The 26,473-nt window shown below is 38.8% G+C and overlaps 1 protein-coding gene across 7 annotated transcripts in view; it reads left to right on the plus strand.

Annotated features, from left to right (window-relative positions):
- Positions 1 to 26,473, plus strand: part of chrm3a (cholinergic receptor, muscarinic 3a) — a 109,091-nt gene that overhangs the window by 41,923 nt on the left and 40,695 nt on the right. For 6 of the 7 annotated variants that reach the window (XR_015778374.1, XR_015778373.1, XM_088086247.1 and 3 more), the window contains one exon: positions 1,102 to 1,216. The exons of the other annotated variant lie outside the window; for it this stretch is intronic. The gene's annotated coding sequence lies outside the window, so the exon portion shown is untranslated. The remainder of the gene's footprint in view (positions 1 to 1,101; positions 1,217 to 26,473) is intronic. 7 annotated transcript variants of the gene reach the window in all.

Genomic DNA, 26,473 nt, shown 5'->3' on the forward strand with positions numbered 1-26,473 from the left:
CCCTGCAGACTCAGCTAAAATGTGGAGCAGATAGGCCGAGTGAGGCCATCTGTATTAGGATGAAGCACTCCATCTTGTTAGAGCGCCTTTTACACAATGCAGGAAAACAGTTGTGGATTTTTATTTAAATTAGTCTCATGCAGCCAGGGAAAATGTCAGTGTTACTAAAAAAATATATGTCATTGCAAAGAGTATCATCCTCGCCCCAAAATGTCATGCAGCTTCCCATTAGAAGAGAAATGTTTCCTCGATTGACCTTTGAGGTGTAATTTGTAAGTGTAACACGAAAGGGAGAGTAGCGTGCTCATTTGTTTCACAACACTGGAGGCGTTTGTGAATTGTTTGAATATCAGCACCGAGCCTTTGCCCTGACCATCCTCCACTCTGTCACCCTATTTCATTTACCCATCCAATTGAGCTACGACTTCCATTTTTAATAAATGCTTTTTCAGTCTGGGAACTGCTCCATTACTTTTGATTATTTTTAATGGCAAGCTCATTTTTGTGGTACATTCATATTTGTCTCTTAAGACTTGAAGACTGTTTTAATGAGCTCTCATAAGGTCTGCTTCCTTAGCCCCTGGCTAGATCCAGCTATGTGCAGCAGGCAACTCTACTAGACCAAGACTATATAAGGCATGAACACTTTCCTAGACATGAAGACATGCCATTCTTCCCTTTGACAGATATTATCCAGTGGGGAATGGTAGCAACAGTACTTGAGTAGATCCTTGATTAAAACGTATTGCATAAAGGAAGGTTTTAACACTGCTGCAGATGGAGAGGTAGATTACTGAGAGCAATATGAGCTGTTTGGCAGCAACACATGAAAAGATATATAAATTAGTGCTGACTAAAGACTCTTGGCTCTACTTTGAGAGACAAATTGTATAGTTTTTAGAGAGAAAGAGCAGTCATTTTGCTTAAACTGTGACATAGTGTTGTGGTCTCTCCCACCTGTTGAAGCTTGTCCTCGATTTCAAATGCTAGAAAATGTCAGTGAGCTATAGGTGTACCACTTCCCAATTTGGACACATCCTCCTTAACTCACTTTTCCCTCTCGTTCTCCCTCTGCCCTCTTGCTCCCTGTCTGCCTCACAGACGCCATGATTGGGCCAGAGGAGGACAATCCCACACCCCCCGTACACAGCATGGACACCAAAAGGCACGCTGCTGAAAGGTGACCTCCAGACACTTCACCTCCCCAAAACATTTGGTGAGTTAAGAGTCACAGTATCCCTTGTATTCACAAATTACACCTCCTGTCAACGTTTGACAGGATTTGCAGCTCCAAGTCATTTACTAATGTTCATGTAAGACATTTTAAATAAGGTACACTAAAACAGAACGCATTATCTTGTCTCTTTTTCTTGGCTTTTATCATTGCTTCCTAAAATACGAAGTTCAATGTAGAATTAATTTATTTTCCCCCCTGAAGCATCGATCCACTCATCCATGCTTAAAAACTGACATTTTCCCCTTTGACCCAAGTGGCAATAACCCTTCAAAGGAAAAAGAAACCTAATCGTTTTTACTTCATTAAGGGTATGTCTTTTGCTTTAATGACCAACTAGTATTTTATTTAAAATAGCCTTCAGTGGGATCAATAAACCTTTGCATATGTGTGTTTGTGTGTGAAAGCATGTGTGTGATAAAGATACTGTGATGGGTAACGATCAGTCATTGAAGCCTCAAACTGGCTCTGTGTGTGTTTGTGTTACATAATGACACGTCTGACTTTGTTATGGTAGAAAGGTACTAACTGCAGTCATTTACCAAATGTGCTCCATATCTGTTCTAAGAGGGTGATCAAAAGCCAGTGCTTCAACTAGAAATATGACCCCATTAACAACTGTTTTCATATTGTCTTGAAGAGTGAGGATGGTATTATTCTTTTTTTTTCATTGTCAGGAAAAGACTAAACAACAATATCATTAACATCACTTTTGAACATCTCTGAGTACTTTCTAAAATCCGTGCTAGGCGCCCTGCTCTCCGCCCCAACTCAATTTGTTCCTACTGTGGAATTAAATTGAAAAAAAAAAGCTCACAAATACATTGTTATTATATTTACAAGGGTTCATTCATTTCCTAAATCATCTGGGCACTGTAGTTTTTTGGTCAACTTCAGTCAGACAAGAGTTAATGTTGTATTTGTTGGGAACCATTTTCAGCTGCAGATTTACATGCACTTGTTTTGTTCATGGGCTTTGCTGAAAATAAGAAAAATATCTTCTACAAAGGGGCTCTTTGTGAAATTCAGAGCGTATGAGTTGTCTGTTCGGGGTTCGCAGCATGAGGATTGCTGAGCTGGCAGCTAGAAGTTAACAGTGCCAACTCAGTTAACAGTACGAAACAACAGCAATAGTGCTGACAGAGTTAACAGTGTTAACCAGAGAAATCTGGAGGGTGGCCGCTACGTCTCTATGATGACACCAACCCGATATTTGCTGTAGCTACTGTAAGAGCACAGTGCAAAGTGGCTTCAGTGAGCTAGGCAGTGGAATTTGCACACAGGGACTCACATGCATGTGTGACTGGACTGTAGAACCACAACAAACCACAGTGAAGCTCGAATTACAGCACACATAGCGGTAACATGACATCTCTGCTCATTACTCCACTATATCTTTACAGAACAAATAGTGGTTTTGCTGCGATTTTTAGGCTCTGAATGTCACATACAGACCGCTTAAACGAATGTCATTTTGACAATAAATAGCAGCATTTCTATACAATTACAAGTTAATTCTACTCTTCAGCGACATTCCAGTCCTGTGGCCCTCCAGCTGTGATGGAGCCATATCAGGTAAACATTTAGGGTCAGACTTCCTAAGGAGAAGCATTCAGTGGTTTTCAGTAGAGAGCCGCACACACCTGAGAACGTATACATGGCCATACGGCAGCAAGTACACCATTACTCCACTGTATCTTTACAGTTTAATCTTTAAGAAATCTTATCTTTATATTTATAGAATAACGGATTGCTGCCATATTAATGCTCTGACTGTTCCATAAAATATCCTTAAATTTGTTAATCTAAAAATAATTAAATAAATATAAAAACAGTGTCTTATCTACGAAGCCAGTGCAAACCATTAGATTGTAAGCACCCATGCGAAAATGTTTATAAATCATATTTGATCCTAATTTGGGTGCACATTCCCAGCAGTTTGTTATTAGCATAAGTGAAGGCCCTTATAGGGAAGCAGTCCTGAGTGGTGGGTGCAATCCACCATCTGTAACTTATTACCTGTGGAAACTAATAATCAGCGCACACACAAGACCGAGAAAAACAAACAAACACGATAATGATAATAGCCTTACGACAAGAGCCACAAAACACCACACTACTATCACTACTTCTGCTAATAATAGTGTGATGTGTAATAATGTGCAATGTCATTAGGGGCCCAGAGAAATGGAGAGCTGTGTTGCATGAACACAACATCTGTGTGGTTTGATTTCAAATAAGAACCTTAGAAATGTTGCTGAAGGCACTGTGTAAGCACAGCAGGGTGAAGACAGGCAGCTCCTCGGCAACTGAAATGAACACGTGTTTTCTCTCCAATTCTGAGGGCCAGAATTGGAGAGGCTGGGATTTTGGTTGTATGGCCTAAATTGCCACTTGTGACCTGGCAGCAGACATACCCGCAACCAGGTGCTGTGTTGCCGTGATTTACTGCCTAGTGTGCCAAAACCCTTGCAGCACATGCAAAGGGCTGATTGCAACTGGGGTAAACACATGATGACCAAAAAAATAGTGACTCTAGTAGAGGATTTTATGCTTTCATTGTGTAGGTTATGCTTTATTTGTTCATCCATGACCCAAAACATCTGGTTTATGAGTGGTCCTGACAAATAAAAAGTGCTTGCACTCTATGTAATCTTTGTTTTCTGAATGAAAACAAATGGTGAGAATAATGAAGCTATAACCTTGTTAAAAAGTAATAAAATTCACCCCCTTAGCAAAAAAGACATATGGCTGATTTTGTGTGATAGCACTATCTACACATTGCTTCATGCTGCAAGGCTCGTTCTGTGATAAAATAGTACCTTCAACTCCTCTGAAAAGTTACTATGAGATGTAGTAGCCTTTGGCGAGATGGCGTCTTTATGGAAATTAGGATTGCACTGTAGCAATGATTGATAGCAGACTGGCATTCATATGAGAGTAGAGAACCTCCGGCTATAATCAATGCAATCTCTGTAAGTGAAACTAACACAAAAAACATTAAAATCAAACAAACATCAAACAAATAATAATTTGTATTAACTGGCCAAAGGCAAGGCTCATTTGTCATGGAAGAAAATAATGCATATGCACAGTGTAAATGATGTTAGTCCACACAGAGTTCAGTGGGTTTACGGTTTGTGTAGCTGTGAGTGTGTTTTAACAGGACCGGGTAAAAGCACTCGGGCGATGGATAGAATTCAGTCAGCGTGCATTTAATTTGTGTTTTGCAGTAAGTGGAGGAACAGACGTGGTTATACAAGAGATGTGGACGAGCACATTTGGGCGTGTGAGTGTAGGAAGGCACAGATAAACCATTTCTGTCACCTCATTTCTTTCAATATGATTACCTGTCCGAAGTAATGTGTTTGTCCTACGCTTCTTCTACAGATAAGATCTGTTTCAGCTGTTGGTTACACTGTCAGATTTTATGGACTTTCACAATGTTAAGTGGCAGATTATAATCACTGATTTCAGGTTTGAAATGCTTTGAGGAATTTTGTTTTGGGGATTTTTTTCAACACAGGAACATATTGATATTCCAGAAACTTTAGGGCATGTTCCTCAAGGTAAATTTATTCATATAGCACATTTCTTACCCATAGTGCTTTACAGATGAGACCGGCCAAGTCATTTCATTGTAGCCCAATCACAAAGCTCGCCTCAAAGAGCTATACCAAAACTGATTTACATTAAAGTTCAAGTTTTTATAAAACACAATATCACAAACAACAACTTCCCTCAATTTTTTTGTGTGTGTGTGTGCGTGTGTGCAGAAGGCCATGGGTTTAATTCTAAAATGCGGCCCTTTGCTGCATGTCTCTCCCCCTTTTATGCTCAAAAATAGAAAACTTAATTGAGGCTTAGACTTTAGGACTTATGGGCAGATTGATCTGCAATCATCTCTCCTGACAATTAGAGGAGAAATGTGGTCTTGGACCTTGGCTGATACTGATGTTTGGCCCAGGCTCTGTTAGTGTGAGAGGTTTACAGGTCAAGTCTTAAGCCTCCCAAGCGGCTTGCAGGGTCATCAGGGTCACCCTGATAATTTCAAACATGTTTGATTTTTAGGATTTCAAATCTGGATGATTACAGTTATGATTGTGTCAGTACGTATCAGCTGTTGGTGTTTCCAAGCAATGGTATACATTTAGCTCCAAAGGCTAATGTTAGGCGGTACACTGCAGTTGACAGATATAAACACTCACAGTTATAACTGCACCTCCAGTTCTTGCTGAAGAACACAAACCCTGGTTGTCTCACCAACCATTTTCTTATCCAGATTTGTCTAGCCTCTGCTTTAGTTTTTTTTATCACTGCATAGCATTAACATTACAGCAAGTTGTCGCACTCCATCAGTCTTTGTTTTATTTATATTTCCCTCTCCATGTGATCATGTGAGGTGGTGCATTCGTGCTCACTGTGACACAATAATCTTACCCTCTAGTGTGTTATGCACCATTATTTACAGATGTTGTAGTGTGTGCATGAAAGTTTCTCCAGTTTCAAAAACGCTTCAGATTTTGAAACTCCACTCAGTGTGAGCCTGGCTTGACCTGCACGTCCTGCAGATATCATTCTGTGGCCATTTAAAGAAATCTTTAAGTTGTATAAGGCTGAAGAAACTCTTTTTGCTTATCTCTGTAGGCAAGACTTAGATGTTGAAATGTTGTAAATTATTCATAACTACATACAGTGTTTGCATTTACTGTAGTTTTCAGCCCAAAACTCCAATATTCTGTGAGTCTCTGTCAGAATCTGTCAGCTGTTAGTGGCTGAATATCATAACCATGTCTGTCTAAACTGATGTGAGGAGTGTTTGTGAAAACAAAAGGTGAATTATAGCGAGGAATACCAGTCCAGTGGGACTTCATTAGGCAGCAGGGTTCTGCAATATGGCACTTCAAACATTTTAAAACCCATTAAGCATTCAGCTGCATTTCTCAGGGGCTCATACTTACTCATACATACTTGTAATTACAGAGTAATCCTTGACTAAGTTTGGAAATCTCTGATCTAACAAGTCCATTAAAACACACACACACACACACACACACACACACACACTGTGTTTGTATTTTGATGAAACTATAGCAGGATTATGGATATTTAAAACACTGCAATGATGTTTTCAGTCCCCCTAAAAACTCGTCAGCTGTGCCAAATTAGTATTTCAGCCTGCATTAATAGTTTTGCAATTTCAGCTAAACATAAGCGGTTGTTAATGATGTGTGTTTTCTAGGAAAGCACTTATCATTTGCTTTTGTCCCAAATCCTGATTTAAATCATTAAAAATGTAGTAAATGTCAAAACCAGAGTGACTATCTTGTATATACATAACACAGAAGCACACTGAATACTAAATTCGGGTTACCCTGAAATTAGTAATACAGCTTAGATGGAATCATTTTGTTCAACACTTTATTTCAACATGTTTACCCAACATATTTTTGCTCTAACTCAACACTTTTTCATCACAGATTTTCTAACAGATATTTCATATAGTGCGTAAGGTATCTGTACTGCTTCCCTCTGCTGTAAGTTTTCAGTGGGAGGTAGTATGGCCCCACTGTACCTCATATATTTTTAAGAATTGGTAGGTGGTAACCGACAAAAGTTTAAAACCAAATTATTTTGATATCATTCAAAAACATGGGGAGAAGGCAACATCAACTTAAAACATGGCCCACAAATTAACAACAAGTTAGATACAAAAATTACAAGAAAATTACCTAAAAATAAGCACACACAAAAAAAGAAAAAGTAAAAACAAAACAAAAAAAAAACTGGAACAAACAGAAAAGCAAGGAAATACCTAAAAAGTGCTGAAAAAATGAAAATGTTTATTTTTATTTTTAATATAGTTTTTCTGTGATGTAATTTAAAATATAAAATTATGATAATTATGATAATTATAAGTATGGTTTTCTGGACATAGTTCACTATTTCTTTTTTTCAAACCAATTTGCTCAGGTTTCAAAAGGTTCCAGTAGCTTGTTAAAGGTGTCTGAACACAGCACAAGAAAACTTATGGTGGTCCAGGTTTCAAAGGGGTAAATCAAACCATGAACCATACTAAAAGTAGTTCTGATGTCTAAACCTAATGAAACTATGACTCTTTCATCACAGTGTTGGATACACACCTTCTGGCCTGCTGGTAGGTGCAGATCTGTTGGGACAGGAGGGTTTGGACAGGATTTGGGTAGCCTCTCTGTACCGTAACAGAAGTCCATATACAGGTTTTTTTCCTATTACAACACTTGTGAAATGTGGTACTTGTTTAAAATGTTGCTGAAATAGATAACTGAATAGTGTCTATATTAGCTTGAGAACCAGACGTATCTGCGAGCTAATGTCTGGCGATGCCAGGCTGTGTCTATATGTCTTCATTGAAGCGTTTCTACATGTCTTCATTGAAGTGTGTCTATATGTCTTCATTGAAGCGTTTCTATATGTCTTCATTGAAGTGTGTCTATATGTCTTCATTGCTGTACATTTTTAGTGCAGCTCTGACATCCTCCTGTTCATTAATCAGACTGTGTTTTTGCAATAGTTAGTGTTTAAACAGAGGACAATGGAACATTTTCACAGCTGCACTGTGGGTTACAGTGAATAAAGGCTGAGATTTAGCTCAGCCTATACACAGCTGTTAGTGTTTAGCTTAGTGGCTATTTGATGATTTTGTTGATCTGCAGAGTAATGTGTTGCACTCATAGCATAGTGCATACTATGTATTACAGGCCAGACATAGATTTTCAACAGTTGGAGAGTTATTGCAAGGATCATTGCAAAAATAATTTAATTTCCTGAGTATTGAATATCTGGTAAATTAAGTATTTATAGTTTGCCTACAGGTTTGGATTTACGAAAAACAAAAAAGGAGAAGATAGAATAAACCTTATTTTGTTTTATATTACGTAAAATAAAATAACTACTTAAATGTTGCTTTTAGGGACACAGTACAAAGTGTATCTAATCACAACAAACATAAAACAACAACAAAAAAAGCCATACATCTTCTGTGTGTATATCATCTATCGCAAAAAATCTTCCTTTTCCAGTCCGTTGCTCACTGTGTAGTACTGTTGTATGTGTTATATATATTAGTTGCTTTCGGGGACAGTTGTGAACTTCACAAACACAGAGGTGTTGAGACGGAGCGGCCCTGTGGGTATGAGGTGATGCCTCTGGGGACAGATTGAAGAAGTCATGGGTGTTAAGGAAAGGGAAAGCACCACAGCTGTGACACTGCAGACCGATCGCTGTGAGGCTGTTTGGTTTTATTCTGGCATCAGACCCTGGTGATGCTGTCATGAGGACTGTGCCATTGTCACTAAAATATGCATTTGATTATGACAGATCATGTAATTTTTACTGTCAAACAAATTATAAAAACAAAGACCTCACGAGGAACCATTGTGTTGTTATTTTGCAACTAACGTTCTTAATATTTAGTGATAATTGTTGATTGCCATTCGCATTGCAATTCTCCAGTATTTTCTAGACTTTTCTCACCCTCACTCACTCAGCCACCCACTGCGGTTTGAGGGAGATGATGGCACATATTATGTTGCACGTAATGAGTCTAATTTGGTTTCCCTCCATATTGCACAACCCTTTCGCCAAGTCCCTTTCCTGCACTTTACCAGCTCATCAACTGACTGCTTTGTCCAGAGGCAGCTTTGGCTCAAATTGCTGGGTCTTTCGATATGTTCGCTCCAAAGAAATCTTCCTCTTTTCTGTGATCGAGTTTTCCTGCTGCAAAAAGCTTGCCCTATGCTCAGCACTAATCTTATACCTTTTGGTGTACCTGTCCTATAATGTCTGGGAAGTTATTATGCCCTTCAGGCGCTTCTGTATAATTTCATTACCACCTTGCTAGAACTGTAAGCTTTATACTCCTACCCTTTGCTGCTGTGCACCTTGTAGACTTGATATAGTTTCAAGGTATTTTCCTATACAAAGTCATACAACTTAGCCTCCATGGGACTCTGAGCCTCTACAGCATCATAAACTATGATATTTTTTCTATATTATTACTCTATCTTAGAATTTGTGAGCTACAGTACCTGTGCCCTTTGAACCCTTTGACTGTCATCTGCCTTATCTCCTGAATACCCCCATGTACAGTCGCAACCTAACACCTTCAAAAGTGTTTTCCGATGCTCTAATGATGTAGACGAATTTGCTTTTTTTATCCTTTGCAGTTTCTGCTTGTCAGAGCTTAGCTGTGAATATGTTTTCAGCTTTCGTTTGTGGGTAAAGTGTTGTTCAGTTTGTGTTTGGGAACATTTTAGTACATGAAAGTGAGGCGCAGCTGTGCTAACAGCCTTTTCTACACACAAAACCCACTTTTATGTCATTATTATTACATCCATTTCCTTATATTATGCCTATAGTGAAAGCTAAAGGCGTTATTAAGCGCTTTGCCAGTGTGAAGAAAACCTGCTGTGAAAAACACCTAATCATGAGCGGCAATACTTTATTCCCCTCCCCCTCCCTTCTCTTTTTTTCCTTTCCCTCTCTCCACAAAATTCCCTTGTTTTTATTATCCTTCCTACCTCAGCTGCCAGAACACACAGTCCCATACCTGTTGGAGACAGTGTCCAGATGCATCTCTCCAACTTTTCTCTTGTGGCATAAATATATTTTTATGTGGTGGCTCTCGATTCATGCAGCTCTTCAGTCAACCTGTAGACATGTTATTCTGCACTAGTGGAATGCATTGGTGGAAACAGAGCTGGCTGTATTCTCACCTCTGTACATGACTACAATATTTAATGCATCCAGTGTAGACTGAGTGAAAATAAACACTATCCTCCCTCACGAGACTGTCCAGGAAATGGCTACCTGCTACACTTTGTTTTCTGTTGGCTATCGTGGACTTAGCTGTTGTTTTTGTTATACACACACAACATGAAATAATCCTGGACCCTCAACCTGACATGGAGACTAAAAACATTCAAACTAATAAACGCTGCTGCTGCAATCTGAATCAAAACTACCAAGATTATCTAGATTCCTTACATAAGAGTATGGTGTCATTTTTAGTCTAAATTACCCATTTCATGAGCCTTAAAGTGTTACTGGACCTCACACATTCTCTTAAGTGCAACAGGACTAATGATAAAATACTTGTTAGGGCACAGCACTCGAATACACACAGAAATAAATGTTTTACAGCAGACCATTTAAAGATGAGAGCATAGTATAGTCAGAACATTTAATTACATTTTAGTAGCTCAGAATGACTTCATTACACTTAAAGTGTTGTTTTAGCACTAAAAGTTATTGAATGGAACAAGGCAGCACAAGCTGGTATTACACAGTGCCAAGCAAAAGCTTATTATTTGAGAGGGAAAAAGACAGCATTTGGTCAATGACTTTTTGAGCTTTAATTATTTTTCTTTTTTGTATCAATCTGTAGCCTGGTCTTGAATTTCATTTGCCAATCTCTCGGCTTCTGTGTGATCAAGAATAACATTGCTGTTGTTTCACTTGTGGATCGATAAAACTGTGAGAGAAATAAATGTTTGCAACGCAAGAAATTGAAAAGTAGTTACAATGGCTCTGGGGATGGCAGTGCTGGTCGGTTGGTTGGTCTCACCACTTTGGTCTAGACTGAAATATCTTAACAAATATTATGTACTTATGTTGTGCCATTATCAGGTCAGAATCTTCATACTGTAGAAACAACATTGCAGACTCAGTAAAAGAAGAACAGCTCTGTATGTAAATATATAGCCTCATTCCCACTGCATTAAAAACCTGCTAACATTTGGTTTTTATATGCAATGGGAATGCGTGTGATCGGCATTCACATCCGAGTCAAATGACTCTGCAGTAGTGACGGGTTTTTATTGCCTCCGGCTCCGATCAGCTTTGATGGGAACGCAGCACCTGGGTGAACGTGGTAATTTAAACTCCTTAACCGACAAGATGCAGTGACGTGTCCTCACCAATTGCTGTCTGTGTCCTCCAAATATAGGTTCAGTTATTTATTACTATTTATTTATAAGGTCTGTTTAAGCAAATATTAACTATTCTGTACGCTGCTGGACCTGGGAAACGAATTTTGTTCCTTCATGTTTTTAACATGTTTTGAATGACAATAAAGTGAACTGAACTGAACTGAAGAAGCATTAAACATTGCTCTAAATTAGTCTGCACTGAGTTTGAAAGAGAGACTGAAAAGCAAGAGATATTTAAAGAGAAGAAAGCACTGAAAAGTTTTTAGGACCTCTGTTCCTGCTGCTGTCTGCTGTTAACCTGTTGTCCTGCCTGTCGCACAGACACACTATAAACAAAACAACACACACATATATGCACACACACCAGCTGATAGAAAGGTTGACTCACTCTCCAGAGGTGAGTTCAGTGGCAGTGGGAATACAGTCACTCGCTTATATTAAGCGGGTTTTCCCGTGTTTAAAAATCCTGCATGTACACACTAATTTTGGTGTGAATGCGGTATAAGTGGCTCATTCTGAGGTGCAAAAACACAATTGGTATTTTCAAGTGATTATAAACTAATGACAACATAGGAAGGAATATTGTCTTCAATTTCTGCCAATATGTACCCCTAAATCTTACAAACTGGATCCTTAACAAAGCAAACAGTAACCTTGAAAAGGAGCATACCCTTTCTCCCTCTTGTATTTTGGTCTTCTGTCATACTAGTTTAATTATTTGGTTTACACAACCCCTTAGGAATTTTTCCTCTCCAAGTCAATGATAAAAATCCCAGCATGCGTCATAATGGCATGGAGATGAATCAGTTAACTGCATCTACCGAACACTATCTTAGGTCCTAATCATTATGATGATAAATTATTACAGCTTCCACATTTGCTGAGCCACAGCTAGACGGCAAAGGATTGCGACTTCTGAGATGCGCATCCTGTGCGTTAATTTTTCGTTTGGACATTTCTGACATACAGACCCACCCTCTGGTGTTTTATTTCCAAAGATTTCAAAGAGTAAACCAAACCAAACACAGGGAACGTCATTTCTTTGACATGCAAGCTTGAGAGTCAAAGCCGTCCTTGTTATTCGAGCTCTGACTCATCTGTCCTAGTCATTGTTGTATGCATGTGGGAAATTCTGCAATATTTTCACTCGGTCTACACTGGGTCATTCTTTTTGAGCTAAAAAACAGACAGTATATTTTCCTTATCTAGAAACGCAGTTCTCTGTTCATTTGTTTTTTGTCATATTGTACCTTCCTAACTCTCTTCCTGGTTGTTCACTCACTGTCTTACACTCGCACCCTGCCCACTCCTCCCCTATTCTTTCCCGTACTCCCTTCATTTTTCTTTCACCAGGCCATCTATTATAGGCTGGGTTTCATTCAGAAGCGAGTCCTGGTGTGATGCTTTGTGTTCTATAATTCACTGATATGGCTCCTATGTGATAAAGACTGCTTATAGAACGAGGGGACATCTGTCCTGAGGACCCCGTCTCTGCTCTGAACTGGAATGAACCATGTGTTGAACATACACAGTTAGACAGGGGATTTGGAAACTGGAAGTTTTTCCAACACTGGGCCGGAGTGATGTGAAAATAAGAGCTGTTTATTTCCCTTTTCCCTATAACAGGACAGAAAATAAGATTGTTTGAGTAATATGTGATGAGCGTGTTTTGTCAGATTTAACTCAGAATTTTAGTTATGTTATTCTTCACATTTTTATTCAAAGAAAGCATCCAATTTCTCATGTGCTCATGTTCTTCTATCGCCCATTCATCTACTCTTCTCCTGATGCTAACGTTTCATTCGATTCCAACTTTTTCTTCCAAACCTCTCTTCCATTTTTAGGGCTCAAGGTGTCCGAAGATCTGAATTGATGATTCTGGCTTTAATTAGTATAGCCTGTTTTAGTGATATCAGCAATTCTTTACAGGCTATGCTAATCTGTGCCAGAATCAGCAATGCAATTGGGACGGATGCATTTCTCCATGACGTACACTAAGGCCATTTATTGCCCTGTTGTCGTTCCTCGAAGTTCTTCTTTTATTTATTCCTGGTCTTGAGCCAAGGCTTTGAAATATAACAGAGCAAATAGTAGCTTCTCAAGATGGATGAAAGTTGATAAAGGCCATCTGTTAGGGTGCAGGTTTGCAGACAAGACATAATTTGTAATTATAGAATGAGAAATATGAGTGTGCACTTAGGTCTGTATGTCTTTTGTCCTGCAATCAAGTGGCCTTTTCTTAAGACGTCCACTGAGCAACATCTCAGTGAGTGTAAATGTCAAAGATGATGTCAGTATCTCACCACCCGCTTCTTGTTTTCTCGCCTTACCTCCGTTGTAGGACAAGGTGTCAAAAAGTATAGACAGGATTGGCTCCAGTAGCTGCTGCCATGTTCAGTTGGTGTTATTTCCATTAACCTGCTCAGTGAAAGGTGCCTCCCCTGAAGACACTTAAACTTATAGCATGCCAATCCTTTTAAAAAAGTCATTATCTCTGCAGAAGCTTGTTTGACCTCTGCAATGATAAATGAATAATGCTGTATCTTGATCTGAATGAACATATGGAGAACATATTCCTTATAGAAAGGGACTGATAAGGTTTCGTTCTGTCGTTTTAATATTATTTTACTTTGGAATATCTGGAATAATCTGGTGAAAGTTGTAATGCTAATGATTGTTATCTTCATTACATGTGTTAGTTGCCTTTAATATTTAGTGGTTTGAATGGTCAGTGGTGGAATCCAGCAAAACAATGTATATATGCTCATTGGATTCAGGAAGTGTTGTATGCACGCAGTGGACAAATTTCGTATCTCCTGTTTGATGTAATTTGTAAGAGCAAGTAATTCGGTCCCAGGCATGTTGAAAACAAAACAGATATACATCATAAAGTGTAGCTAATATAGAGATGGACAACATGATCGCTCCGCAAAAGTCTCATTCAGGGTATAGGTAATATACCTCCTCCATGTGAGTGGATGGGACACTAGAAAGAAGAAATCAAAGTACACGTACAAGACTTTTTTCCCAAAGATGGTTTCTGTCATTTAAGGTAGTTCTTATGAGTTGTTGAGCTGTTTTTGGGATTGCTGCACCCTAAATTTCCAGATTTAATGGCGGCTTTTCTAAAAAACTGCGTTGTGATATTTATAGGCTTATTGCAAAAATAGTTGTGACGCTGTCTCAGATTCTGAGTATATTATTATTATGAGCATTTGGCTGCAAAGTGTTTGAGGTAGTGCTAAATGACTGTACTGAAGAGCCACTTTCCTTCTGCTCTCCCTGTGACGTTAGTATAGGCTAACACAGCAGCAGCAGCAGCAGCAGCAACTAAAATCCAACATCGAGCCGTTTAACAGTCCCACTACTTTTACAACGCTAAAACTGCTCAACTCTTTGGTGAGTCCTGTTAAAAACCATTGGGTAACAGTTAGCTCTGTTACTGTGTGTCTGACTCTGTCCCAGGCAAAGAGCTCACACTCCTGCAGCAGCAGTCTCATAAAAAACAAAGAGAGAGGGGGGCTTAGTGAATCAATACGCTACATCCACTCTAAGTTGAAATGAAATTGATGAAATTGATTGATGATGAGATTTTTATCCATTTAAAATAGTTAGTTTACTGTACACTTGCAGTGATTTGAAAAATTCCAAGGTTGTACAGAATGCACAAAAAAAAAACAAACTGAATTTGCCATAATTGTTGCAATGCTACATCCTAATACCTGGAGGGACTTTCTCATGATGCTAAAGACAACTTAAAATTTTAATCATGACTGAACAGATACGCTGTTCAGAGTGTGTTTTGAACTGGGGCTTCACCGAATCAACCAGAACTCAAATCTCTAAGATTAAAACTGTGCTATTTGATCACAATCTGATTAAAGTATTTATGACTAAATGCTATATAAGCAAGAATATTTCCTGTCCGTAGCCCACAACTGATGAATAGTGATCCAACTGTGAGAAAAAAAGCAACTTTTGTTTGACTTAAGTGCTACAGGCGCAGGGCACAGTGTGCATCTGAGTAATACTGAGATACAGGTAATCCGCCTGTAAACCAGGGCTCTCAGGGACTGGCATTCTGCTGTGGCCTTTGATTGGCAGGGGAGCAAATGGCAGCAGCATCTGGAGGCACTTGGATCAGACCCTGATAAAAAATGCAGACACACAGAGGCGGATGGATAACACACATTTGTGCACAAAAACACTGAGTGTAACTGGCCTCACACTAGCCCTCCAGCCCTCTCTGCTTTGTCTGTCTCCGAGCAGGAATATCAATCCACCTGTGTAGGCTTCACTTTGAAGCAGCCGCGAGAGGAAATGTGCTCTCATTAACATACTCACCCCTGGAGTTTTTCTCATGTACGTCTTTTAAAGCTTAATGTTTTAACTAATTTGCCATTAATCATTATTTAGCTTGCATGAGGGACGTGATTAACTTCCGCAGTCTCTCCATATCTCTCGCTCTCCTTACACAATTTACTCTGAATCTGAAACATGCTTGAGACTCACAGTGATTGATTTTGGTATCTGGTATATTAGTCAACTGCCCACTGTGCCATGTTATCTACATCTATGTTGATGAATCATCTGTCTTTATGGCTAACAGCAATTAACTCACATGTTTAACATTCCATCCATCTTGTCCAGCTGTGTTTAAAACACTAATGTGGCTGTTTAAATCAGACCCACAGAGCATTCAACTTTACAGAAAGCCAATGATTGCATTACTCCCCCCATTACATCAGCTGTGGCCCAATGAAGTTAATGCTCTCAATTATCTATTCCCCAGTCTGGCTTTTATCCCTGTCCGTCTTTTGTCTCCTCAATCAGCTCATCAATGGAAATAATGTTTGAATATTTCTGGGTAATTATGTTAATGTAACTTTGGAAAAACTTAATTGGTATAACTTTTTCTCCACTGCTCACTTATGACGTAAGGTTCGGTGTGCAGGGTAGGAAGATGTATTGGAAGAGATGGAGTATAACATAACAAGTATCTTTTCTTTAGTTTACAATCACAAGAAAATGAGAACTGTCTGCCATGTTGCACCGCCATGTTTACATGGTAGCCTTGAAAAAACAACACTTGATATAAACAGATCACATTTTCACTGAGGCCACTGTAACTGGCAGCTCCTCCATGACAAGAGCATCAGAAAAAACAGAGTTTTTTAACATGAAACTGCTTTATTCAGAGATTTTACAAGTTTAAATCACTGGGTCTGTCTGTTTCAGAAATGAAGAGACCTCTGCAGATAATTCAGGTCCTGGCAAAAACCTTCTACAGTGTCACTCCTCTTGCCTAAATCTAATCAATCCAATCAATGAATACAATGAGTACTACCCAAAACTAGAGAGAGTGTAGAGTGGGTCGTTCCTTTGTTATCCTGAGAAATGCAAATTTATGTCTTCGTCATATTAAACAGCATCAGAGAAATACTGATTTGTAATGTGAAACTGCTTTAATCAGGGTTTTTACCAGCCTAAATTACTGGGTGCGTTTGTTTTGGAGAGGAAGAGACCTCTGCAGAAAATTTGGCTTACAGCAAAAACCTCCTGATTGTCTAGTTTGGAAAAAAAGGTGAGCATGCATTAAGTGATCAGAGAAAAAGATGAGCACACATTTGCAGGTGCTGGGCAAGCCGGACGCCTGCAATGTACTAAACAACATTGAAACACTAAACAGAGTGATTTGTAATGTGAAACTGCTTTAATCAGTGTTTTTACCATTTTGAATCATCAGGTCCATTTGTTTTGGGGAGGAAGAGAACTCTGTGGATAATTCAGCCCTCGCTAGAAACCAGTGAACACTGAAATATTTAACCAGCAAAAGTTTCACCTTGAGGAAATCTGTGATCCTCAACTCTAGTTGCCTCTGCGCCCCAAAAGTCTTACACACCAGACCTTCAGTATAAATCAAAACTGACTTTCCTTTATTCTAGTAACCCATGTAGTGTATTAATAGATGGACCTTTTATTTAAATAGCCTGCATATTTATGTGACATTTAAAACTAATACCTTCCTCCTCAGTCTGTTACCTTTAATCCACCGGTCAGTGAGAGACCCAGTTTAACCCTGCTGATAACATCCCCGCTGAATCCTGCCATCAGCAGAGAGAAAGAGAGCTGAGTAAAGTGCAGGCCCCCCGAGTCACCTCTGCGCCGTGTTATACTCCAGAGCACCAGGCCCCTGCATTTAGCAAAGTAATTTGACTCATTATACCTCCCTCTTCTCCAAACTGTATGCATGGAAAGTGTTATGCCTGAGCAGCTATAGGCTCTTAAGCCTCCTTACTTTATGAGGTTCACGCTATGTGTGTGGGTGCATGAGCGATCGCAAATGCTGAGTATCTTTCCCTTTAACTCCAAACATTGATAAGGCGCTCAGAGGGAGAATTTCTCTTATTTTGCATCACAGCCTGCAGCTAAAAAATAAACAAACTGCATTGCAAGTTTGATTTTCACTTTTCATTTGCACTTAATCAAGACAGGAACATATGATGATAAGTAATTGGAATCCTAGTAATTTGCGAGTGCATTGAGGAGAAAATAAAATTGAATTATTGAGGATGGAAGTGCGCTTGGTTCCACAGCGTGCAACATATTTTACCCTCGGCTGTGTTTGGCAACTAATTTATATATTTATATTATGATGATTTGTAAAAGCTGGATTTGCACATAATCTTTTGTGCTCACTCTGACGCTGACAGACTTTTAATAACAATTTGATGCATTGTTGATGGAAACAGGGTGAGCAATAAGACTGTTTAAATTTGTCATGAGAGATTTTTCGCACATAGTTTATATTGTGAAATCTATCTCTTTAGCATCTGTAAGTGTAAACTAATAGGCAATTGTGTGTAAGGCTGCAGCTAACAAATATTGTCATTATCAATTTATCATAATTAGTTGATAAATAATTTGGTCTATAAATTTCTTTAAAAAAGTGAGAAACACTCATCCCAATTTCTTAAAGCGTAAATCGATTCAGTCATATTGCTTTTTTTGTCCAACCAACAGTACAAAACCAAAAGAAACTTCATTTACTATTACAATTAACAAAAAAGCAGCAGATTCTCGCATACAAGTAGCTGAAACCAGCAGATGTTTGACATTTTTGTTGGAAAAGAGCTGAAACAATGAATTGGTTATCAAAATAGTTGGCTAATTTTCTCTTTAAATCTACCAATCAGTTTAGCTCTAGTTTAGGCAATTTTAATCCTGGGTTTGCATCAATTCATTGGTGTACCCTTATTGTCAGGTATTCAGTATTATTGTCTGCTTATTTTATCCACCAACCCTTTATCCAACTTAGCTCAAATAATGAATCCATTAATGAATTTGCAGAAATTAAAATGAACAATTCAATCCATTTTGAAGTAAAAAAAAACAAACAAAACAAGCTTCCCAGTTATGAGACTTTGCTGCTTGTCTTATGTCACACTAAACTAAATATATTTGGGATTTAGACTGTTGGCCTTTTTAATGCTTTAATAATAGGCTTTTTGTTTTTTTTTTTAGCCCAACCCATGAATTGGTTAATCAAGACCATTGATTAGCAGGCATGCAACTAACAATTATTTTTGTTTTCCATTAATCAATCAGTCATTCTCTCAATTCATAGTTTATTTGGTTTGTAAAATGTCATTAAACACTACAAATCACAATTTTCACATTCAGAATTCCCTAAAAAGAAAAAATAAATCAGTTTACTATCTTGTAAGAAAAAGAAAATCAGTTAAGTAGTCACAGTGGAGAAGCTGAAACTCCAAAATGTTTGGCATTTTTGCTTAAAAAGGATCCTCAATGGTCCAAATCACTGCAGATTAATTTTCTGTCAATACCCTCGAATTTCAATTAATTGACAAAATTATTTAAGCTTTCATCATTCTTTGGAGCCCTAACTTTATTCAAACTTTACAATATATGTCAATATTGCAAAATTCAATCACATATATTGTGATCAACAATATAAACCATAGTGGGAACTTTAATCATGTATTTCTTCTTCATTTATGTTGCATAATATTTGAATATTTAAAGTAATACTGTCACGATCCATATTCTGATGGCAGGTTATGCCATCATTTTGCCTTTTTTTCCTTCCATTAACTCAGGAGAATGACAGAAGAATGGATATTGGGTGGGAGGTGCAGCACTTCTCAGATTTCTGACAAGAGTCATAAAATGTGACTTTAATGGAGCTTCTCTTTGAATTTATAATTTCTTGTTCATTTCTCTCTCAACATTCAAGCCTGGCTGCCCCTTGTCCATCAGCTAAGCTAACTGCCAGTGTGATTTGTGCAGTACAGTAATGCTCACAGCCATTTCCTCTGTGAATTATTGGAGCCAAGAATACCACCCTGTCCTGCAGTTAATGACACTCCATCGATCCAGCCTATTCCCTTTTTGGAAAGGAGAGGGGAAAAAAGCCCTCTAGAGAATTGTTCCTCCCCAGGAGATGCCTTTGTGAGTCACAGATTTCTTTAGCTTAATGCATTTTGTTTAAATTTCTCCCTGGGGACATAAGCAGCAGAGCTTCACCAAAAATATTACCCTTAACAGACCCTACATCAGGAGTCCACTCAACATGTTATGTGCAGGCGAGTGCTGCCTGGTTTATTTGCGAAAGCTAACGTTGTGTTAAAGTGGATTTTTATGCCCAGTCAAACACGTCTGCTTTTCAACATTTCACTTCACCCAGTGAGACTGAGGTCAGTTCAAGCTGGCTGAGGTCTGAATATTCATGATCAGTTCAAAGTGCTGTTGGGATTGGATAAAAATCTTCTTTTTCAAGACGGAAATCATTAAGAAGTACTCATACGATTTGATTTGAAAGCCAAGATTTAAATAATGTGTGGATTAATTTTCACCCCAGTGGATTTCAGCAGGAAGACTTATGTGACATCTCATGATATTCCTCCGTTGTTAATTTGAGGAATAGCAGCAGGTTGAGAAAAAAATGATCATTATCCACCAGGTCTCGCTCTCTCTGTCATGATACATTTCCCTGCCCGTTACTGTTCCTCCTCTGTCTTCTCTCTCCTTCCTGCCTGTACACAGCATACTGTACGCCACATTTAGTCACAAATAACCTTACAGATGCACTTGCATCCACACTCGCAAATTTACATAGCTGGCAGATGCCACAGAAAACCTTCCATCAGCATTATAGGGTGAGGGACTGTGTTATTGGTCAGCATCCAATACTGAGGGACACAGAGTGCTGCACTGTGAAGCAAAGGCGAAGGCTACTGAAAGGAAAGTAAGGGCTCTCATATGTATTAAGAGTGATAAAGGAGAGAGGTTGAGGGAGTTTTTAGTTGCATGCAGTTCAGCTATAAAACTGCTAACTTTCCAAAGTTATAGTGTGGAGCATAAAAGATTTACCTTGAATGAACCCCAAATGGATTTTCTTCACCTCCCTGTTCATGATGATGACTCGATCTGTGCACACTGTGAGAGACTCTTGTCTCATGCAGCCAATAAATTTGAAGAAAAAGACATATCATGTTCATATTTTACCACCACGGTGTTGCTTCAAACTTTCATTTCACAGTATTATCTTATCAGTGATCATAACTAAGAGCATTGACTCAATGTTGCATTTATTCAGAATTTTATGCTATTTTATACTTCTACTTTGTAATTTTTACAGCTTTTATTTTATTTTATACATGAAAAACATTCTAGAGGATACAGTTTTTTGTTATAGGTGACACTTTCCAAATTTATATCCGTTGGTTAAAGAAATACTATGCAAGATTGTTGGTCATTTTTCCACCCCTGTGATGTAAGATAAGATACTTTTTTTTTCAGGTGTCCTCGTTTTATGGACACATTCTCCATTTTTGACGGCAAGTCCCCGGCTGGAGCTGTCCCGGGGAATGTCCTAATTTTTAACTGTGCATTAAAAACAGACTGCAAAGTGAAATACATTTTACATGTCAAGATAGACTGGGCACCAGGGCCTACATCTGGGGCTTTGCCTGTGTAGGCCAACAGAGGGACCTGCTTGCTATAGCAGCTTTATATCTGTCTTCTTCTACTCACTACTTGCTAGCTCTGCTGTGGAAAACTAAGCCCAAAGCTAGTGCTAGTAGCAGGTATTAAGTCAAGTCCAGTCAAGTCAAGACATTTTAATTTGTAGAGCCCATTATCACAAAACATGGTTTGCCTCGGAGGGCTTTTTAAGTGGATTTAGTGGATTCACATACAAAATCGCCCCAACATTGTTCAATCATTAGTACTTGGTGAATTGTTCTGATCGTGATATCTCAGAAACGAATTTCTTTAAGTTTAGTACAAACATTCACTTAGACTCAACAAGGAGCTGATTTGATTTTGGTGGTCATAAGTCAAAGGTCAGGGTTACTTTGGCCTATATCAAGTTTATTTCATAAATAAAAACATTTGACATTTTTTAATATATTGAACATAGAACTTCAAATGTCTCACTTTTCAAGTCATGTCATTTTACACCAAAATTGTTTTTGCACCCACTTGCTCTAAACAATCAACAGAATAACATAAAACAAATAACACATAGAAACATCTGTAAGGTCACCCTCTAATAATGAGCAAAAAAAGAAACAATATGCAACCACATGTCCCCTCTTTCGCATTTCATACACATATGTATCTACATAATATACATTTTTTCATTCAGAACCCCTTACCCAGTCACAGTGTGTGTGTGGGGTAAGATTCCAATCTGTGTTGTGTGGGTGATCGCAAGTCTATGTGTGAGTGTGAGTGTGAGTGTGTATGAGAGATACCAGGCTAGCTACAAACAACCACCAAGAAGCATTAAGTGAAAATAAATGTACAAAAATTGCATCATTTTTAAAAATAAGTCATCCTGAAATCTTTCTTATCAAAGTTTTGGAGAATTTAGAAGCCTGGAATGTCGATATAACACCTAAGAGGCATGAAGATCTGATGGCTGATTGAGTATGAGATGGCCGATGACTCACTTTTTCACAGCTGACAAACTTGCCGGGCATCTACTTGTCTGCTGAGTTCCCCCGGTTTCTCAGCTCTTTGAGAAATGAGTGCCTTGTTGATCATGTTGCGCTCTGAATCAACAGGAGGTCAGAGTTTGCTTTAATTTCATTAAGCATAATTTGTGCATTTTATCTGTAATGACAAGAAGTGTGTTGGTTCTTTTCGGATATAAATGAAAGTGATATGTGTGTCATTTCTTGTTCTCGTAAAAAGAAATTGGCTATAGCTCACGAGCGAGGAGAATTTACCTGTTCACCTGTATAAAGCACACAACACCAAAACAAATTCCCTAGCATAGTGCGATCAATCGAACATGCTAGCAGTGGAACAAGCAGTACAGCTAACTGGTTAATAGATTTCCTGTCTCTCCCAGTTTCCAGGTTGTATTGGTTTGTGCAGTCTCCTCGCATCCACTGCAACGTGTCTAGCCACACAAGTGGACCCAATAAGATTGGAAATCTCTTTTTCAGAAAGACCAATGAATGGTGTCTAGCTGATTCTGCCGCTGCACCTGCTGCTGATGGAGACAAAAGCAGAGACGCTGAGCTTTGATCTGATGCGAATTCTGATCGGCACCTCTGTGTGCAGCCAGTGACAGAAAAAAGCCTCAGTGACACGGTGTTAATGGCTTCACTAGGACAACATAATGCAAAAGCCAATGCCTCAGGGTGCTGAGTGAACAATGGCAATGATTTTGCAGCTACATTCCTGCAGAGGAACAAGAATGACAAACACTTCTTGGTATTTAACGTTTGACCCGTTATGATATAGAGAAATTCAGATTTGTAGCCAGCAGCTCTAATGAAAGAGATGACTTTCATTAATATTTAAAGTATTCCCCCCTCAAACCCAACCCATCTGTGTTTTTAACTCATAATTTCAGCATGTCTGAAATTAATGCACTTAAACTGAGTTTGAAAGAAGGAAGAAGAGCAAAGACTTTCAAGGTCTTCTGACATTGGCCATTGGATGAAAGGTGTCCCTGTAAAGCACTATCTAATGGCTTTCAATCTAATATATTATCTGACAAACTTGAAAGATGTTAGATAAATCCTACATTGCAATCTTATCCTCGTCCAGGGTGCAGTTGGCAGGGCGAACTCATTGTCTTAAGCACAGGAAGAATAACTCTTTTATTCCTTTTTCATAAAAAGTATTCATATAAAAAAGTAAAGTGTAGAGTAAAAGAAAGAAACATAAACCTTGGCAGTAAAGAAGGGAGTATAGAAAAGACAGAGGAGCAGAGTGAGCATACAGTCCTGTTTGAAGAGATGCAGCTGTCCTCTGTCCAAGAGGCTGTTGCAGGATCAAAATAATTGATGAGTATGCAGAGTTAATAGAATCTATAGTCAGAGTTATTGTCTTTGTGACAAAAGCTCTGTCACAGAAAATGAGGATCATGCTATGCAACTGCACACCCACTGGAATAGGGCTACAACTACCGATTATTTTTATCATATATTAATGTGTCGACCATTCTCTCTGTTAAAAAATTTGTTGTTTGCTCTATAAAAAGTTTTTTATGTATCTAGTGGACTTAAAAAGCAATTGATTTTATTATTCTCATAGGCTACCTAAGGTTTAATTTGTATTTGCGATACATATTAATTTATATGATTTAAAAAATTTATTTAATCACCAACAACTAATCAGTTACATCACTGCAGCTCTACAGTCCGTTTTGCCACTGACATAGTGATATATACCAGGTTGTTTGTATGACCTCCCCTCTAGATTATTTGGAGGTCATATCCATGACATCACACATAATTTGTAAAAGTGGTGCATCACCCGAACCACAGTGTGAAATTTTACATGAAGATGCCAGATTTAAATGACATTCAACCATTATATGCAGAATGCTTGCAAATTGCATCATCTAAAATGCACAATTTCCACAGCAATTACACACATACTTTAGTTTGTTATTGTTTATTTTTTCAATCTTGTAATATTCCAACACAAGCTGCAATTTTGTCTTTTGTTTGGGTGGCCATTACTTGGCATAACTCAACCATGACAAAGCCAAGACATGTTTCATAACAAACTTGGACTTGATACCATCAGTAAGTGGCTCTGTAGTCACTCAGTAAAGCCACTCCGTGAGCTAACACAATCATAGTACCAGGAGTAGCAGGACAGCGGTGTAACAGTCGCTCGACCTAGAAGCCAAAAATAGCCTGCCATTTGTTTGTTCGCAAACTTAATACAGGTCACATGTGCTGTGTAATATCACCAAATTCAATTCCCACTTGGGGAAGTGGAGGGGAAGGTCATAAAATATGTCCTTACTCACACAGGCCGGAAATCTGACTTCCAAATGGCTCCATGGATAATTTAAGGTTCACAGCAATAAATGTCTCGCATGGCAGTATTTCATTAGGTGAGGCGCTTGGGTTATAAAACGCTTACTTGATTCTGTTGTCTCACCTCCCACAGTAAGAACGCTATTTCATCCCTCTCAGGAAACCTTATCTCAGCCTGCCTGCAACACCTTAAATGTATGTTCAGCTCACACTGATTTCATAATGAATCAGCGAAAATAGAGATGCACAGCAACCACTAGCTGAGAAACTGACTGCGATTGTCAGCAAAGCATAAAAGACATAATATGAGCTGTAAAGTGGTATTAAGTGTCTTTTCAATACCGTGCACGTAGAATCTCTGCAGCTCTGCCCGGGTGTCCTCTGAGAAAGCTTTCTTAATAGATTTTCACTTTTGTAAAAAAGTAGTTTTCAATCTAGTGCCCTGGAACGCTCTCAATCTGAATTCAAAGTGACACCATGTTGTGAGGACTGGCTCACTTTTGGGGAAGTCCTGCCTTGTTCTCTCCGAGTGACTGGGGTCGCTGAAACGTGGCGCAGGGTGTCGTGATGTGCAGTGCTGAGCCGTTGCTCTCAGTAAGATAGCCTCTTTGTCCAACTCTTGAAGACAGCTTAGAAGTTCTCTTGTCACGAAAGTGTCTGTAGGTAGACGGGTGTAACTCTGAGCTGCTAGTAATTCCAGTGCTTTATTGAATTGCTGCCTGTGACTTGAAACGGACGCTGTTAGATTTATTGGCATGTGCCTCCTTTGATAGACAGCTATGGTAGCTACAGTTGGAAAGCTTTGTGCCTGTCATTCTTCATTTATATCCTCTGCCTGTTGCACTGTATCTCCAGAGCACCACAGTTTGCTTTATGCATGTATTTTATGCAGCAAATAATAAATGACAGCATGATTTTGACACATTATTATGTATACTATATACATGTCGTATTTGTCTCGTTAAATTAGTGCTATGTCTAAATGTTAAAAGGCTGTCGCTGCTTTAATCTGTGCTCTCAGTCATAATTGTCTGGATTTGTGATAAGTTGATTATTATTTTGAAGGGTGATTTTACCAAAGCCTCTGTAATGTCATCTAAACGCTCGCTGTGCATTTTGATGTGCACCACTTGTTATTCAGCCGGGGTGTCATAGATGACTAAAATGAATACCTTTTCTCACTAATGAGCCCACAAAAGACGGGGTAATTCTGAGTAGCATCCCCTGTTGCGCAATTAGGCTTAAAGTCTGGAAAATAATAAGCTTTTGTAATGACTAATTATTTTCCGCAGTGTTTGTAAATGTGTGCCAGAATGTCTCGCTTGCAGTCTGAATGACTCTGTAGGACTCTTTATTTGCTCGGTTCAGCCTCTCTACCACACTAAGCATTAACACCTGCGGACAGCACTGGTGAGTTGTTGTTTTTGTTTGTCCCGGCACTTCAAACACACTTCCTCCATCTAATTTTCTCCAGACAACTTTATATCTTCTCTAATGATTAATTGTTTCAGAACGACTCTGAATGACAGCTTAAAAATGAGTTTTCGGAGGTAATGATAGCAGAAAGTAGGAGGTGAAGGCGAGAATATGTTGCTTGATGAAATGACTCTCACAGTTCTATTATTCAGGTTCTGCCTCCATCATTGTTTTGATAGAGGAAGAAAAGAGCATCCCTCTCATTAGATAGTGAAGGCAGGGACTCTTCATTGTGACGCATCTTTGGAGCGGTTCTGTTAGATCTCCAGACATTTTAAAGGAAGCTGCTGATGTTTGAAAAAGGGGTCTGCATTCAGTTTCCTCTGCTGCGCACATGCTGAGATAATGATACTCAGTGGGAAAGAATCCCAGATAAAGCAGAAGCTACAGGAAGTCTAGAGAATCGACCATTCGTTAAGCCGTACTGATATACCTGTCAAGTCGGCACATTTACCACTCGATGCCCCCCCCCCCCA

Source organism: Plectropomus leopardus, chromosome 13 (assembly GCF_026936395.1).
Source record: "Plectropomus leopardus strain MGB_pleo_1.0 chromosome 13, ASM2693639v1, whole genome shotgun sequence".
Taxonomy (NCBI): domain Eukaryota; kingdom Metazoa; phylum Chordata; class Actinopteri; order Perciformes; family Serranidae; genus Plectropomus; species Plectropomus leopardus.